The sequence below is a fragment of the Benincasa hispida genome, chromosome 4, assembly GCF_009727055.1.
Source record: "Benincasa hispida cultivar B227 chromosome 4, ASM972705v1, whole genome shotgun sequence".
Taxonomy (NCBI): Eukaryota; Viridiplantae; Streptophyta; class Magnoliopsida; order Cucurbitales; family Cucurbitaceae; genus Benincasa; species Benincasa hispida.
This window is the reverse complement of record NC_052352.1, coordinates 27,012,751-27,029,789: the sequence shown is the minus strand read 5'-3', so window position 1 is coordinate 27,029,789 and position 17,039 is coordinate 27,012,751. Positions and strand designations below refer to the sequence as shown.

The 17,039-nt window shown below is 33.9% G+C and overlaps 1 non-coding gene across 1 annotated transcript; it reads left to right on the top strand.

Annotated features, from left to right (window-relative positions):
* The first annotated feature begins 565 nt into the window (after positions 1-565).
* On the top strand, positions 566-672 carry LOC120076967. Its single transcript, XR_005481711.1, has one exon. It is a non-coding gene; the product is annotated as a small nucleolar RNA R71 (small nucleolar RNA).
* The last annotated feature ends 16,367 nt before the right edge of the window (positions 673-17,039 follow it).

Here is a 17,039-nt window from a genome sequence, read left to right as displayed (position 1 = left end):
TGTTGTGAGCTACTTACTTGATTGCTCAGTTGACCATTGTTACGTTGAAAGAATCCTGGTGGCCCTTCTTTTTGCGCCACAGGTTGAAATTTTTTTTTGTTGATTTTTCCAAGCAAAATTGGGGTGGTTTCTCCACCCGGGGTTGTAGGTGTTTGAAAAGGGATTATTTTTTACAAAGTAGACAGATTGTGGATTTTGGGGGCAATCTTCCATCGCATGCCCATCACCGCAAGTCGCGCAACTTGCGGTGTTTTGACTGATTGCGTTGATTTGCCCACTTTATAGCGTTGGGCTGCTGATCGCCATTCCTTGGATCAAATTCATCATTGCGATCATTTTGTTTTGTAATGAAGTAATAGCACCGTTGTTTGCATCAGAGTCTTTGAGTCTCAATCTCTGGTCACTCTTTCTCCAATCTTCATGATTCTTAGAGATGCGATCCAGGATATTATTTGCCTCATTATAAGTTTTATCAAGCAGACCACCAGCGGCTGCCGCGTTGGCAACGGTCTACGAAGCAGGATTCAAACCATGATAGAAAATCTCCATTTGAAGGCAGTCTGGTAATCCATTATGCGGACAATCCCGGACCAACCTTTTAAACCTCGTCCAAGCATCGATGAGTGATTCATCCATATCTTGTTCAAAATTTGTAATCAATTTTCTTCGTCTTGCGTTCTCGGTAGGTGAAAAATAATTCTTCATAAATTTCTCCACTACCTGCTCCCAAGAAGTGATCTCTCCTGGTTCGAGAGAATATGCCCATTTCCTAGCCTGATCATAGAGAGAAAACAGGAATAACGTTGTCGAACTTCTTTAGCAGAGATGTTTGGGAATACAAAAGTGTTGCAGATTTCAATAAAACTTCGGAGGTGAGCGTGCGGGTCCTTACCACGCCTTCCTCCGAATTGACCTGTAGTCTGGATCATCTGTAGCATCACCGGTTTCATTTCGAATCTGCTTCCATCGAGGTCAGGCCTCATGATTCCCGGAGAGAAATCATAGAGGTTTGGCGATGCATAGTCCCTAATGGGCCTATTGCGACCGTTTGCCAAAAAAATCGGATTTTCCATGACATTATTATAATTTAGTGCTCCATTTTCAGGCTGCTCTGCCATCTCTTCTTTGTCTGATTGTGGTTACTGTTGGCGGTGTCTTAATCTTCGTCTAAAAGTCCTCTCAATCTCTGGGTCATAATTCGCCAGAGATTGAGAGTTTTGCAAAGAAATAAAAAAAAATTATCATTAGCAAACTATCTTACCGAAGTCCCCGGCAACGACGCCAAAAACTTGATGTTTGTTTTTATGAAGTAGAAATATGGATGATATGCGTTGATGGAATTGCGTTGTGCACTCAAGTTTCCCCAGCAGAATCCAAGTGTAAATTCCTCTGAGTTTCCTGGTAAGTCTAGAGTCGAATATAGAGACTTGTGAAAACAGTTTGCGTTGGTAATTTTTATGGAGAACTTTGCGGTAATCGGATAAATAAATAAAGTGTTGGATTTATTATTTGCCTTGATGAAAAAGAAATAAACAAATGTGGTGGAGTTGAGAAAATACAGTTGCGTTGATAGATGCAATGAGTATGTGATGAACGGGTTGAGAAGATCTTTAGCTAGCGTTACTTGAGAATGCGTTAGACTATGCGATCATGTTACAACCATGCACAGCAAGTCATTTTCCAATGTAAATGCGATGCTCCTAAATCTAGGACGCATGTGTTGAATGCAAACTGTCCATAGAGCTCATCCCTAAGTCTCTACTCTTGTCCTATGCGATGATGCAAAATGCATGAAAGCAAGGTGACCGCATACAATCATATCCTATCTCTAGGATGCATGCGATGCATTGATAACAAATAGTGCTCATTCCTAAGTGCCTATCTCTTGTCTATGCGTTCTAATCTGCTCTTCTGAATCTAGATTCTAACCTGACCTTCCCAAGTCTAGATCCTGTCCTTAGACTACCCTCCCGAGTATCTCTAATGAACAAATGAAGCATACATAAACAAGATAATCGCAAAGAATGAAGATTCTCTAGTTGTACTAGCTAAATGCTTCTCAATTCATTCAATTGATTTAGCTACTCGTGCGTGAATAACAGAGAGTGAATAAATATAGAGAAGGAAATTCCATTTTCATAAATGAGTTGAGTACAAAATGACAATGGAAAGTAAAGGTAGAGAGCCTGGTGGCAATTCCTTGCTAACCGAGGCTTTTTACACTGAAATCTCTATTCTGATCTAAAGATGTTCTCGCTTCTGCATGCATCGGCCCTCTCTCTATCCTTCGAGCTTCCGGCGCTCTCCCAAGCTTACCGGAATGATCTACCGGCACAACTTTCTCCCTCGTGTCTGCCTTAAAATGAAAGAAAACTAAGAACAAAGATGTGTGAACTGATCAACTGGTTAACCTTTTCTTTGAAGAATGCCCTTGGTATTTCGTGGTCAGTCTTACACAACCTCATCGTATTCAATAGTATCTCCATAAATAGGTATCCAACCTAATCCAAGTACTATAGACTGTTTAGGATATCTTACTTGAACTTAATCCAGTTTATGTCTCCACATAAAGTCTAAGTATTCATGACAATAGCCAAAGGTTCGTAGTTTATTGGATTTAGAGTTATTAAACAATCAATTCATTTTCATTTAACAATATTTATCTGAATAAATTTCATATATGTTTACTATTTACAAACTATGAGTTTTAAGACATATAACCCAACAGAAACTTCTTGATATTTAATGTTGTGTTCGTAATTCACCTCAACTAGTCAAAACAGTTTTCATACAGTATGCGGCTTTACTTTTATCATAAAACCATTTTTGAAGTAATAATCGAGTAGTGATATCACAGGTAAATCTCTAGGCTCTTTTAAAACTGCATTTAAGCATTCTGAAATGTATGTAGTGATCATTTGATATCTTCATCTTCTACAATTTGCACGAGTTCACTTCTCAAAATCAATCTTACTAAGATAGTCTCGTATGCTAGGATATATAGCCTCCATCCATCTCATATTCAACTCAAAATCAGCAACAGTATATGTTTTTCCACATCTAAAGAACATATTATCAATAGAAGAGTTCTTATATGTTAGCTTCAAGCTTTTCAAAAGGTGTTGCAAACAAACACAATATTCGACAGTTGGAAAAACGTTTTGAACACCTTTTGGAATACTTAAATGTCAATCAAATATAATAACTAAGTCTTCTCGATCCCTTAAACATCTCTTTATATTCTCAAAAATCATTCCATGATGCATCATTCTTAGGGTCTATAATACTAAAGGCGAGAAAAATCTGATTGTTACCATCAATTGTTGATACTATCAAAAGAGTTCCACCATATTTACGTTTAAAAAATGTGCTATCAACTGATATATTTGGCATACAATATTTTCACCCCTTAATACATGATCCAATTGCCATAAAACAATAATTAAAATGTCCCTCAAATCAGCTTCATATGCAGTGAATGAACCTACAATAAAACAAAAAAAGATATATCAAGGACTAGTTACATGTTGTTTTACAATAGTTCTATAAATGATAGACCAAATATCAGTGGTGGACTAATGATATACTCATTTACCATAAGGTCTATCACTGATAGACCAAATCAGTTAAACAAGTCTATCAAATACTGATTACATACTCATTGGAAGCTTGTCTGATGATATATAAAAGATATGAGAAAAAATAAACCCGGATTCATTTCTTTCAGCTTTGTAAAATATTCTAGGATAAAGGCATAAGATTCCTTTGCACCACCATTCAATGACTTCATAGTATATTCTTTCGCCCTCCAAGTTTTATCGTAGCTAACATTTACCCAAAGTTTAGTGCCCATGTAAAGCATAATATCATTTGGAGTCCAATGGTCACAAGGGCTAAAATCTTTTATCATACAATCACCAATCAATGATGAAGCTGCTTGTCTATGAGAACTTTGAATAGCATTTATAGAACAATTGTGATTAGCAATATACTTTCTAAGTTTCCATAGTTTTTCACCCTTATAACAAGATGTACAAACGAACCATTGACAATCAAATTGTGAGCACTTCAACAAAATTGATTTAGAATTTAATCTCACAGTCTTGAACTCAAAATTGTTGTTTATAGCAATGTAGTAAAAAAACTTTGATACTATTTCCTTACTAGCAAACATATCCTTCTCTTTCAAATTGAATGTAGAAGACAAGCTACTAATATGAACGCCTGTTAGAATGTTGAAATCATCATTAATTGGAGAAGAAGAAGACACACTGCACAGAAAATTATCAATTCCATTATTGGAGACCCATTCTAAAAGCATATTAGTGGCATGAACAACTAATAGATGTCTTGTACTTTGTTCTTTAACTAAATTAAAAAACAAAGCAACATCGTTATCTTCATGAATTTTAAGCACAGTTTGAGTGACGTTGATACCAAAATCCAATAAGATCGACAATTATATTGAAGAAAGAGATTCATCCAATTAAATTTCCTTTAATATCAAACTCACAAAATTCTGAAAATGCATAATTCCATCGACCAATACGCCTTTAGTCTTGTAATTCAAGTAATTATGTTTATCATCCCATTGCCGCTATAAAACACCATTATTGCAAGCTTAAACATATTTCCAAATCACTGTAAGAAACATAAATTATAGTTATCACTCTATTGTTACACTCATAACATTGATGGACTAACATAACAAATAGAAAACAGAGTCTATTAGTGATAGAGTAATATCTCTGATAGACTATGATACAGTAATAGACTCATATTAGTATATTGTGTTAATATAAATATATTAATCTTGAAAAAAAACTAAATCTAAACAAAAACAAAAATTAACTCAAACCGAAACAGAAATTAGCTATGAAGCCTTAAAGGAAATATCAAAGTAGATGAAACTTATAGAAATCATCAAATTACCTATTAACATCAACAAACTTCAATTAAACATCAATGCAACACAAATTAAAACAAATTTAAAAAACATAGATGAAATCGAATACAAAAATTGAGGAAGAATCGTGACCTAGAATTGGGAGGAAGAAACAATCGAGCAAAGAATGAAACAAATTTTGATTAGAAAAAAACTAAGAGGATGAGAAAAAAAAAAAAAAACTAAGAACAAATGCAAAAACTAAGATGAAATCCAAAACTGCAAGCATAAATGAATGGAAAAATAGATGAAAAAATCGAAATTGTATATTCAACTACTTAGAAATTGATCGCACGAAGAGATGAGATGAACATCAATTTCGTTCTTCGAATCTTTGTGGAATATTGATGAAGCTGTGAACAAAGTTGAGTGAATCGCGCGGCACATTGGTGAAAATGTGAAAAAAAACTCTCCCCCAAATTCGCGCTGGATAGTTTGCTTTTCCATTTTAAATGAAGGACATATTAGGAATAAAAATAAAATGATAACAAATCTTCCCCAAATATTCTACGTCTACAATTAGTTTTAGAAAATGCTACATTATTGCTTATTTATACTAAAAATAACACCGACTACAAATTTTCAAATAAATATGTCTAATTATACAATTGCAATTGAGGTATTCTTCTAGACAAAAATATGACCCAATTCACTTTTTTAGCTCTCAACATATAAGAGAATTTTCTTTTGGTTATGAACTTTCCAAAACAGTTTTCTTCCGAAAAATTGTTTATATATATATATATATGTGTATATATTTGAAGAGGGAAAACAAGGTATATTGAATATATATAATACTATATATTTGAACTTTTTTATAAATAAATCAATATATATTTGATAAGTGTAGAAACAATACAAAGGTTGGGCTTAGAATGTTTAACCCATCCAATCCCAACTTTGAAACAAACATCCCTAAAGTTTAAGATTACATCACTTAAAATCGTTTTCTAATATTTTCATTTAGTTCCTCACTTTTGAAAAAATAGGTTTAAAAGGTCATAGTTAACTAATTCTTTAAAAAATTATCTTAAATACATATTTAAATTTAAAATAAAAAATAATAATTTTCTCTCTCTCAATTCAATCTTCTCTCCTCTCCCTTCATGGTTCTTTACCTCCCTTTATTTTCATCATCTATTAAAGTCTTCGTTTATACTTTATACTCTTCGCCATCTTCATCTTCTCTTAAGCTTTTTAGTATAATTCCACCGTAATTCGCCCATAAATTTTTACCCAATACTATAATTGATCTCACTTTCAATGATCTCATCGGGTGTTCATGGACCAAGAAGTGAACTCCTTCACTAAAAATCGCACGAGCTAACGAAAATCTATGCCCAAGTACTTCTACATCGTGGGTCGCGGGTCCATATTATCACCTGAAAGGAAAAAAAAGGGTTTAATATAATATGTGCATATTCATGAATTTATGCAGATAATTATTGACTCAAATGAAGATAATTATTTGGCCAAATTATGGATATGCATGTGGTAATAAGTACGTGACAATTATAAGGATCGCTCATATGCAAAATAGTTGGTACAAAGAAAGGCTATTTTTTACAGAGTTTATTGTTAATACTCTAATTACTACATTGAGAGTACCATTTACAGTTGGTGTCTTTGCCCAGATGCTAGACATCAATGTTGTGTCAGGTATCTTGTAAAAGGGATTCACCACATATGTGAAATTATTTTGTCATATTTTAATTGTGAGTATATGTTTTGTTGTTTATTGTTTTAGTTCGTCTTACTCAAATATCTAGAAATCTGAGTTCAATTCCTAAGTTTAATAGATCGAACTTTAAGATTTGGAAGGAAAATCTAGAGATACTTCTCGAGTGTATGGATTTGGACCTTGCATTAAGGACTGAAAAACCTACTTCTACTGAGGAACAACTGAGTACGGCTAATATAAAGAAGTGGGAACAATCAAATCTCATGTGTTTGATGATCATTAGGCATTCCATTCCAGAGTTTTTTCGGGGCTCTATCACGAAAAGTGAAAATGTCAACAAGTTTCTTGCTCAAATTGAGAAATATTTTGCTTAAAATGAAATAAATGAAGCAAGTAGTCTTTTGATTTTTTTAACTTCCATGAGGTATAATGGCAAGGAACATAAGGGAGTACATCATGGAAATGTCCAATCTCGAAGGTAAATTAAAGGCACTTGATATCGAGATAAATAAAAATTTACTCGTACATCTAATATTATCTCTCTTCCTGTACAATACGCGCAGTTTCAGATAAGCTATAATACTCATAAGGATAAATGGAGTATTAATGAGCTTATCTCACAATGTATGCAAGAAGAAGATAGGATTAAGAGAGAAAGGATCGAAAGTACTCATTTGGCAACTGACTCTCATGATAAGAATAAAAAGAAATCTACGGGTGCTATAGAAAGGAAATCTCAGTAGAATAAGAGAAAGAAACATGTCACCGAAAATCCTTGTTTTTTTTTGCAAAAATAAAGGTCACTTCAAGAAAGATTGTCCCAAATATGCCAAGTGACGTGTAAAGAAAGGTAAACTTCTTACTTTGGTTTGTTCTAAAGTTAATTTAGATTCTATACCTACAGATACTTGATAGGTAGATTATGGTACTGCTACCCACATAAGTATATCAATGCATGGTTGGCTGTGGAGGCGGCCACGAAGTGATGTTAAAAGATTCATCTATGTAGGAAATGACAAAGTAGTTCCAATTGAAGCTATTAGGAATTTTAGATTACGTTTAAAAACTAGTTGTTATTTGGATTTGAATGAGACTTTTGTTGTACCATCATTTAGACATAATTTAGTTTCTATTTACATTTTGGACAAATTTGATTTTTCTCGTTCTTTTGGAAATAATAAAATTAGTCTTTTCCAAGATTCTAAGCTTATTGGTACCGGTTCTTTAATTAATAATCTATATATTCTTGACTCTTTTGCTTCTTTTAACAAGATCCTGTTATTTAATTCATGTGGCACAAAGGGTAAATTAAATGAGAATTTTGCTATGTTATGGTACAAGTGTTTAGGTCACATCTCTAAATGGAGAATTTAGAGACTTGTGTCAAATGAAATTCTTGATTCCTTTAATTTAAGTAACTTTGACGTTTATATGGAATATATTAAGGAAAAACAAACAAACATAAGAAAATTATGTGCCAATAGATGCTCGGATGTCTTAGAACTAATACATACAGATATTTGTAATCCATTCCCTAGATTTTTTGAAATAGAAAATAATATTTTATTAGATGACTATTTAAGATATGGGTGCCTATATTTAATTCATGAGAAGTCTCAATCCTTGGCCGTTTTCAAGTCTTTCAAAGCTAAAGTTGAACTTCAACTTAGAAAGAAAATTATGGTTGTCAAATCTGATTGTGGTGGTGAATACTATGATAGATATGATGGATCAGGTAAACAACATCCAGAACTCTTTGCCAAATACCTAGAGAAATGTAGAATCATCTTGCCATACACTATGTAGGGCAAACCTAGCATGAATGGTGTGGTGGAAAGGCGAAATAGAACACTTAAGGATATGGTAAGAAGTATGATTAGTCATTTTTCCTACCAAAATCCCTCTGGGGTGAGGCACTAAAGACTACAACATATATCCTTAATAGGGTACCTAGTAAAGCGGTAGCTAAAACCCCTTTGTGAGCTGCGGATAGGAAAGAAGCCTAATATTAGGCATCTTCCCATCTGAGGTTGTCCAGCTGAGGCTAGGCCTTATAGGCCAAACAAAAGAAAATTGGACTCAAGAACTATTAGTTGATAATTTGCTGGGTATTATGAGCGCTCTCGGAGTTTCAAGTTTTATGATCTTACTTCTAGATCATTGTTTGAAACGAAAAATGGTAGATTTCTTAAAGATGTTGAGTTTAGGGAGGAAGATAACATAAGGAAAGTTGTCTTTGAAGATGAATTAGTTTCCTTTCCTAATGTGGTTATAAATGATGTTCAGACTCCATTTCCTGACTTCACTATTGAATCAATTATAGAACAAGAAAACATTGAAGTCTCTGTTGTTGAACTTGAAGTTCAAACTCAACAACTTCAAGAAGTGACACTAAGGAAATCCACTAGATAAAGAAGAAATGCAATTCCAGATGATTATATTATATTTCTTCAAGAACATCAAGATGATATGAATGTAATAGAAGATGATCCAATCAACTTCCAACAAGCTCTACAAAGTTCTAACTCTAAAAAATGGATAAATGCTATAGAAGAAGAAATAAAATCCATGAATGACAATGACGTTTGAGAACTTGTCGATTTGACTCAGAAGTAAAACTCATAGGTTTTAAATGGATATTTCAAACCAAAAGGGTTTCGCACGGCAATATCAGAAGATATAAGGCTCGTCGTATTGCAAAAGGTTTTACTCATAAGGAATGCATGAAGGATCCAGTTAAGGATTCTTGAGCGGAAGCGGGTCATCTCAATTTTTCCAAATTTCACAGAACATTAAACTTACAACAAACATAAACAAAAATTATGTATCTAATGAGTTTACAACATGCTTACACTAAAATAAAGAAAAAGGAAGATGGGTTTTGGGACCCTTACCCTTGAAGAATCAAATCTTCCCGTAATTCTCTTCCAAGAACGGTCATGAACAGAACGAGATCCACAATAGAAACCACCACTAGGTTTGAGAACCCAGGAGTTGTAGGCTCTGGCTATTATGGTGATGGAAGGGATTTTAGAAATTTGAAAGAGTAGGGAGAGAGCAGAGAAAAACCAATCACCCCTCACAAAAAGCTTTTATGTTTGTTTTTTTTTTAATGAAGGAAGAAGAAGACCTCTAAAAAAACAACTGTAGCCCCACTTACATTATGGATAGAAAGATGGGGGAAGGAGTTACAACTCCCTCCCAAAAAAATAAATTTAAAACAAAATTAATTAATTAATTAAAATAAATTTATGTATTTATTTAATTAATAATTTAATATATATTCATATTGAAAGAACTCTTATTCAAGAGAACCATTGAGCAGAAGTAAGATCGTTCTAAACTCATTGTGAAAGAATAAAGCATTTACAAATATACAAGAACAGTTATGCATTATATAGTAAATTACATCATGCTTTCTTCTAAAAATAACTAGAATCGAGTGACATACCTTTGAAGAACTCTTCTTCATGTATTCCCCCGATCTACACTAGTCGCATGTCTCAACAAACTCGATCACGAGCACGAATGCAACGAACAACCAATGCAATTCCACAAACTATCAGATCCTCGAACCTAATTGAGTAAGACTCGATCCTCGACCCTCGAACAGAAACACTCGAAACTACTACTCAGTTGCCTTGGTATTTTCGGTGTGAGAATCCAGGAGGTATGGGCTCTGTGTGAATTTGGTAGAGGGAAGGAGGAAGTATATGATCGATTTAAACGATCGAGTAAGTGGGAGAATTAGAATAGCTATCGTATAGATAGGGAACTCAATCGTCTAGTAAATAAGAGGTAGTCGTCTAGTAAACTCACTCGTTGTTCACTCTCTCAAAGGCTATCGTATAGCTCTTTCTATCACTCGATCAAATGTTAAGCAATTATGAAAAATGAAAACAATTTTCACTTTTGTTCTTCAGTTATTAAAACTAAAAGAAACCTCCCATTCAAACACGGCTAAAGGAGAGAATAACCAACCAAACAATTATCTCATAATTTTTTTTATTATAAATAAATATAATAATTAATTTATCATATTATATTTATAACATATAGTTTTAATATCACATCATATGTAATATTTAAACCATAGTTTCTTTTTCTCCTTTATTTAATTATAAATCATTTTATATTAATTTCTCATATAATGTATCTAATACATCAAATCAATTATGGCACATATAATTGAATCAATTTAATTTATATCATATATAATCAAATTTCCTCTTGTTAATTTGAAGACTTCAAACTAACCCAAAAACTGATTCTCAACTTGAATCCATTGAGCTACCAAGGGGACCTTATGGACTTGTAGTTTGAAGCTCCAGCAGTACATGAATAACTGATTTAAACTCTTTAATCACGATATCCACCTCGTTAACTGTCGAGCATTCTCCTAAAGACCGACAGTTGCACTCTTCGCACTACAGATATATTTCTTGTGTCAATTGGATATAACCAATCAATAGTACGATGACCCTTCACAAATCGCTCGAAGTACATTGGGCCAATTATCATTTCACCCTATAGTTACATCTAACTCCTTAAGTACCACTGATTCCTCTAAGCATCTATGGATCTACTATGGAGTGAACACTTCTGGGTCTAGTAAGATTGATTGGCAGATTGACCACAATTTTGTTCAAGTCTGGAATTCATATGCTCCTTTATAGGGTATAGTAGCTCAATTTCTATTCATATTACCGCGAGCATACAGGTAGGATAGAGTGTAGATTAACATCATTATTGTATTTTACAGATTGTGCAGCCAACTTCCACCTCGAATGCAGAAGAGTATACGAATCCCCAAAGTGGTAGATTTGAGTCGGCGATCTGGCCACTCGCACCCATGTAAATCAAAGGACTGCCCCCATAGGTAGGAGTTTCCAACTCACTCAGGATTAAGGTCATGTTACCTATGGTCATCTTAGTGAAATGAAAGTCTCTGTCATGAACGGCATTATATAACGAGACTAAACAATTTGTGGTCCAATCTTATACAAACTCCTTTATATAGGATACCCCTGCTCGCATGTCTTCACATAAATGATCAGGATCAGACCATCTGTAGTACTTTACAACACTTGTAACATCTACAAAGCGGGCCATATCTATAGTGACACCAAGATAAGGTTTCCCTTCTTTATCCGTATACTATAAACCATTTAGGTTATCACTTAAGGCATGATCCACTTGTATGTCTCCACATACATGCTTAAGTTACAACGATAACCAGGGATCTTAATTTATTGGTTTGTGGTTAATGCAACTAAAATCTCATAGATAATAGTGAAGAAAATATCTCATATTATTATATCACAAATATTTGTTCATACATGTGTTTACGAACTACAGGACTCTACGAGATTTAGGGCATCAACTCCAATACATATGATAACTACCTTATCATATAATACATATTAAACTATATGTTATATCAAATATATCATATAACCTATAATTTTAATAATGTACCATATACAATATAACCTATAGTTTCCTCTCTCACCGACGGCTTTGAATATAAATCACATTTATATTAAATTTAACTATATGAATCCAATTCATATAGTTAATATTTAAATCATATTCAAATACTTAATTTCTCTCATAAATACTTAATATTATAATGTATCAAATACATTATAGTAGTTATAACACATATAACTATATTACATATAATTAATTCCCTCAATTAATTTGAACAATTCAAAGTCATTCAAGAAATGATTCTTAATAAATCTTGTTGAGCTACCGAGGGGACTTCATGGACCTATAGCTTGAAGCTTCAACGATACGTGAATAATTAATTAAACCCTTTAATTAAAATATTTGCAATCTATAACTGACGGGCACTCCACTAAAGACTGTCAGTTGCACTCTTCACACTACAGATATATTTTTGTGTCCATTGGATATAATCAATCAATAGTACGATGATCCTTCACAAATTGCTCGTAAGTACAGCTAGGCCAAAATTACCGTTTTTCCCCCATAGTTACATCTAACTTCTTAAGTATCATTGATCCCTCTAATGAACAATAAATCATAGTCCAATTATGATTGAACCCCTCTTGGGACAGGAGAGAGTGTAACCCCACATTGTTCAAGTCCCAGAATCAGCTCTTACGGGAGCAATTTATCTACTTACCCGGATGTTGGGGAAGGAGTGAGTTCCTTCTTGTGTAGTTGTGTTCCCAGCTCCCCAATCAGACGAATCCCGAAAATGGTAGGCTTGTTGGGTCGACGATCTGACCACTCTTACCCATACAAATCAGAGGATCGCCTTCATATCTAGAAGTTCACAACTTACTCAGGATTCAGTTCATGTTACTTATGGTCATCCTAGTAAAATACAAGTCTCTATTATGCACGGATAATGAGATTAAACATTTCGTGGTCCGGTCTTATACAAATTCCTTTGTATAGAATATCCCTGCTCACATGTCTCCACATGAATGATCAAAATCAGATCATTTGTAGCACTTTACAATAATTGTAACATCTACAAAGCAGGTCATACTCGTAGTGTCACCGAGATAAGGTATCCAACCTTATCCATCTACTACAGACCATTTAGGTTATCAGTTAAAACATGATCTACCATTATGTCAATATACATGTTTAAGCTACAAGATAACCTTGGATCTTAGTTTATTGGCTTTTGGTTATTGCAACTCAAAATGAAATAAAATATCATATATTTCATTAAATAAATAAGATGTTTGTACAATACAATTATAAACTATAGGACCCTACAAGATTTAGGGCATCAACACTAACAAGGCATGGATTACAAATAGACTTTCTCTCTGGTTCCATTGAAAAACTCTTTCAGGGTAATTATGGCATTGATAGCTCACTTTGATTAGAGCTACATCAGATGGATGTAAAAACTGTGTTTCTCAATTGGAACATTGATGAGACGATTTATATGGTGCAACCACAAGACTTTGCGTCTGGTAATTTAAAGTCTATGGTGTACAAATTAAAGAAATTCATCTATGGTCTCAAGCAAGCCTCTCATCAATGGTATCACAAGTTCCATGAAGTAATAACTTCGTTTGGTTTTGAGGTGAATATAGTGGAAGATTGTGTATATAACAATTTCAATAGGAGTAAATCAATCTTTCTGGGGTTGTATGTCGATGACATACTCATATCAAGTAATGATATAGGTTTGTTGCATGATACTAAGAGGTTTCTAAAAAAAAATTTGAGATAAAAAATCCTTGTGATGCTTCTTCTGTATTAGGAATTGAAATACTGCGAGATTGCTCTCAAGGTATTTTGTGAAAGGATCGAATCCCGCAGCGAAAGCATTTTGTTAAAACATCTTACATCCCACAAATCTATTTTACATTAAACAAAATCATTATACAAAACATAATATATAAACATGTAAATTAGCATGCATTAGAGAAAATATTAGAACGATTCTCACCTTTGTAGATTCTAAAGTGCCACAAACAATCCTCTCTTAATTCCAATGAATGGATCTCCAACGATCTTGATCACGAACAATTTCTTGAACAATCTCGAACCCTACCACGAGAGTAACCTCATTATTCTCTGGGATTCCAATAGAGGGATAGGTGGTATCCAATTATTGGGAAAGAGAGTGAAGATAAGAGTTTTGGAGAGTATAGAGGATTCTCTTAGAGAAAATTCTGCATAATAACACTAGGGCATTGTGTATTGTCAGTCTTTCTCTTTTCTAAGAATGTGTTGTGCGTGTTCCCAAAAGGCCATAGGGAGGTCTTTATATGGAGAATGGTCAAGCCATTTTCCTAATATTTTCTTTTTTTATAATTAATTAAATAACACTTATTTAATTAATTAGCCCATTTTATTAAATAACACTTATTTAATTAATTAACCCAATTAAATAATATTTATTTAATTTTAATTTGCACCAATAATTAAATAACTATTTATACATTAAACCCAATTTAATATATATATTTAATTATCATATACATCCCATGTATATGTGCAAAATCTCTCTATTAATTAATTCTTGGTGAATCTAATTCACTTTAATTAATTAATTTGAATCTTATTCAAATATCACTTTCCAATTTAATTATAGACCATATCCATAATTATATATTAATCATATTAATATATAGTTTTTTCAAATTAATTTGGACAATTCAAATTATCCTCTTAAGTATCCTCTAATGAGCTGACGAGGGGACCTAGCAGACTTGTAGATCAAAAGCTCCAACAATATGAGATTAAATTGGCTAAACTCATTAATCAATATTCGTTAACTATGGGTACACTCCACTAAAGACCCACAATTGCACTCTTCTCACTACAAATATATTTCGGTGTCCAAGATGTAGATCAATACCAACAAGTTAGTCCTTCACCAGTGTTCGTAACTTCAACTGGATCAAATTACCGTTTTACCCTTGGTTTACCTCAACATCTTAAGTATTAGTGCTTCTCTAATGAACAACCTATTTATGATCCAGCCAATAAATAGAAACCCCTCTTAGGCCAACAAGAGTGTAGGGCCCTTTGTTCAAGTCCCAAAGACACCATTTAAGGGAACACTTATCTACTTACCCTTAAGACGGGAAGAAGTGAATTTCATCTTGTATTATTATGTTCCCAGCTCCTAACTCGGTCTTGTCCCCAAAATGGTAGGTATATTGGGTCGACGAACTGACCACCCCCATCCATGCAAATCAAAGGACAATTCCTCGTGAACAAGAGTTCACAATATACTCAGGATTAAGACTAAGTCGCTTAGTCATCCTATTGAAATAGAAACCTGACTAGTCAATAGTGTTACATCTAGGCTTACTATTTCGTTGTCCAGTTTTATGCAAACTCATTGAATAGAATACCCTCACTCGCATGTCACCTACATAAACCTGTTGGAACATTACGTTTGTATCAAATACAAAGTGGGTCGTATCCATAGTGTTACTAGGATAAGGTACCTAGCCTTATCACTATACTATAGACTCTTTAGGTTGTATCTTGAACATTGATCCTTGTATGTTTCCACGTACAGTTCGAGACTCATAAGACAGCCTTGGATGTTAGTTTATTGAATTTAGGGTTATTAAGATAAAATAGACAACAATTCAACCAATAACATTTATTGATTTAACATCTATAACTCTTTATTGATGACGGTCAATTAATAACATTTACTATCTACGAGTTTTAGGGCATGAAACCCAACAAACTTCCATTTGAACTAAAACTCTAGTCAGTGGGTTATACACAATCCAAAAGGCGGGATGATGCTAAATATAATAAACTAGGTCATCCATATACCCATTACACATCTCCCACTTGCCCTAGATTATACAATGTACATGTCTCGTAGACCTAGATTCTCTAAATAACCCTCGAACACTTTAGCTGAGAAAGCCTTCGTAAATGGATCAACAATATTGTGCTCTGAGGCAATGTTTATAACGATCACATCTCCCCTTTGCACAATCTCCCATATCGGGTGATACTTCCTCTCAATATGCTTTCTTCATTTATGACTGCAAGGTTCTTTAGAGTTGGCTACTGCCCCACTGTTGTCATAGTATAAGGTGATGGACAAGTTCATATTTGAAACCACTTCCAAATCACTTAGGAACTTCTTGAACCAAATTGCTTCTTTTACTGCTTCATAAGCAGCTACATACTCAGCTTCCATAGTCGAATCTATAATGCATCCTTGCTTGATACTACGGCATACTAAAGCTCCTCGTTCAGGGTAAACACTGATCCTAACGTAGATTTCCTAGAATCCTTGTCAGTTTGGAATGAGAGTCTGTGTATCTTGTAAGGATCAAATCCTTAGCTCCATACACTAGCTTATAGTCCCTCATTCTCCTAAGATACTTTAGGATGTTCTTAGCCCTTGTCAAGTAGTCTAACCCTAGATTGGACTGGTACCTACTAACAATTCCCACTACATAACAAATCTGGCCTAGTGTAGAGCATAGCATACATTAAGCTATCCACAGTTGAGGCATAGGGAATATGTCTCATATCTTAAACTTCTTGAGGTGTCTTAGTACACTGTTTCTTAGACAAGTGAACCCTGTGCCTGAAAGGTAATAAACCCTTCTTAGAGTTCTGTATCGAATATTGAGTCAACATCTTGTTGATTTAAGTTGCTTGAGATAGAGCTAGCATTGTGTTCTTGTGATCCCTAATGATTTGAGTCTTAAGTATATACTGCACCTTTCCCAAATATTTCATTTGGAATTGGGCTGCCAGTCATTCCTTAATGTCAGTAAGGTACCCTACATCATTTCCTATGAATAAAATATCCTCCACATAAAGTATTAGAAAAGCTACTTTATCGTTGATGATTTTCTTGTAGATACAAGGTTCATTAACATTTTGATCAAAATCAAAAGATTTGATTGTTGTATCAAATCT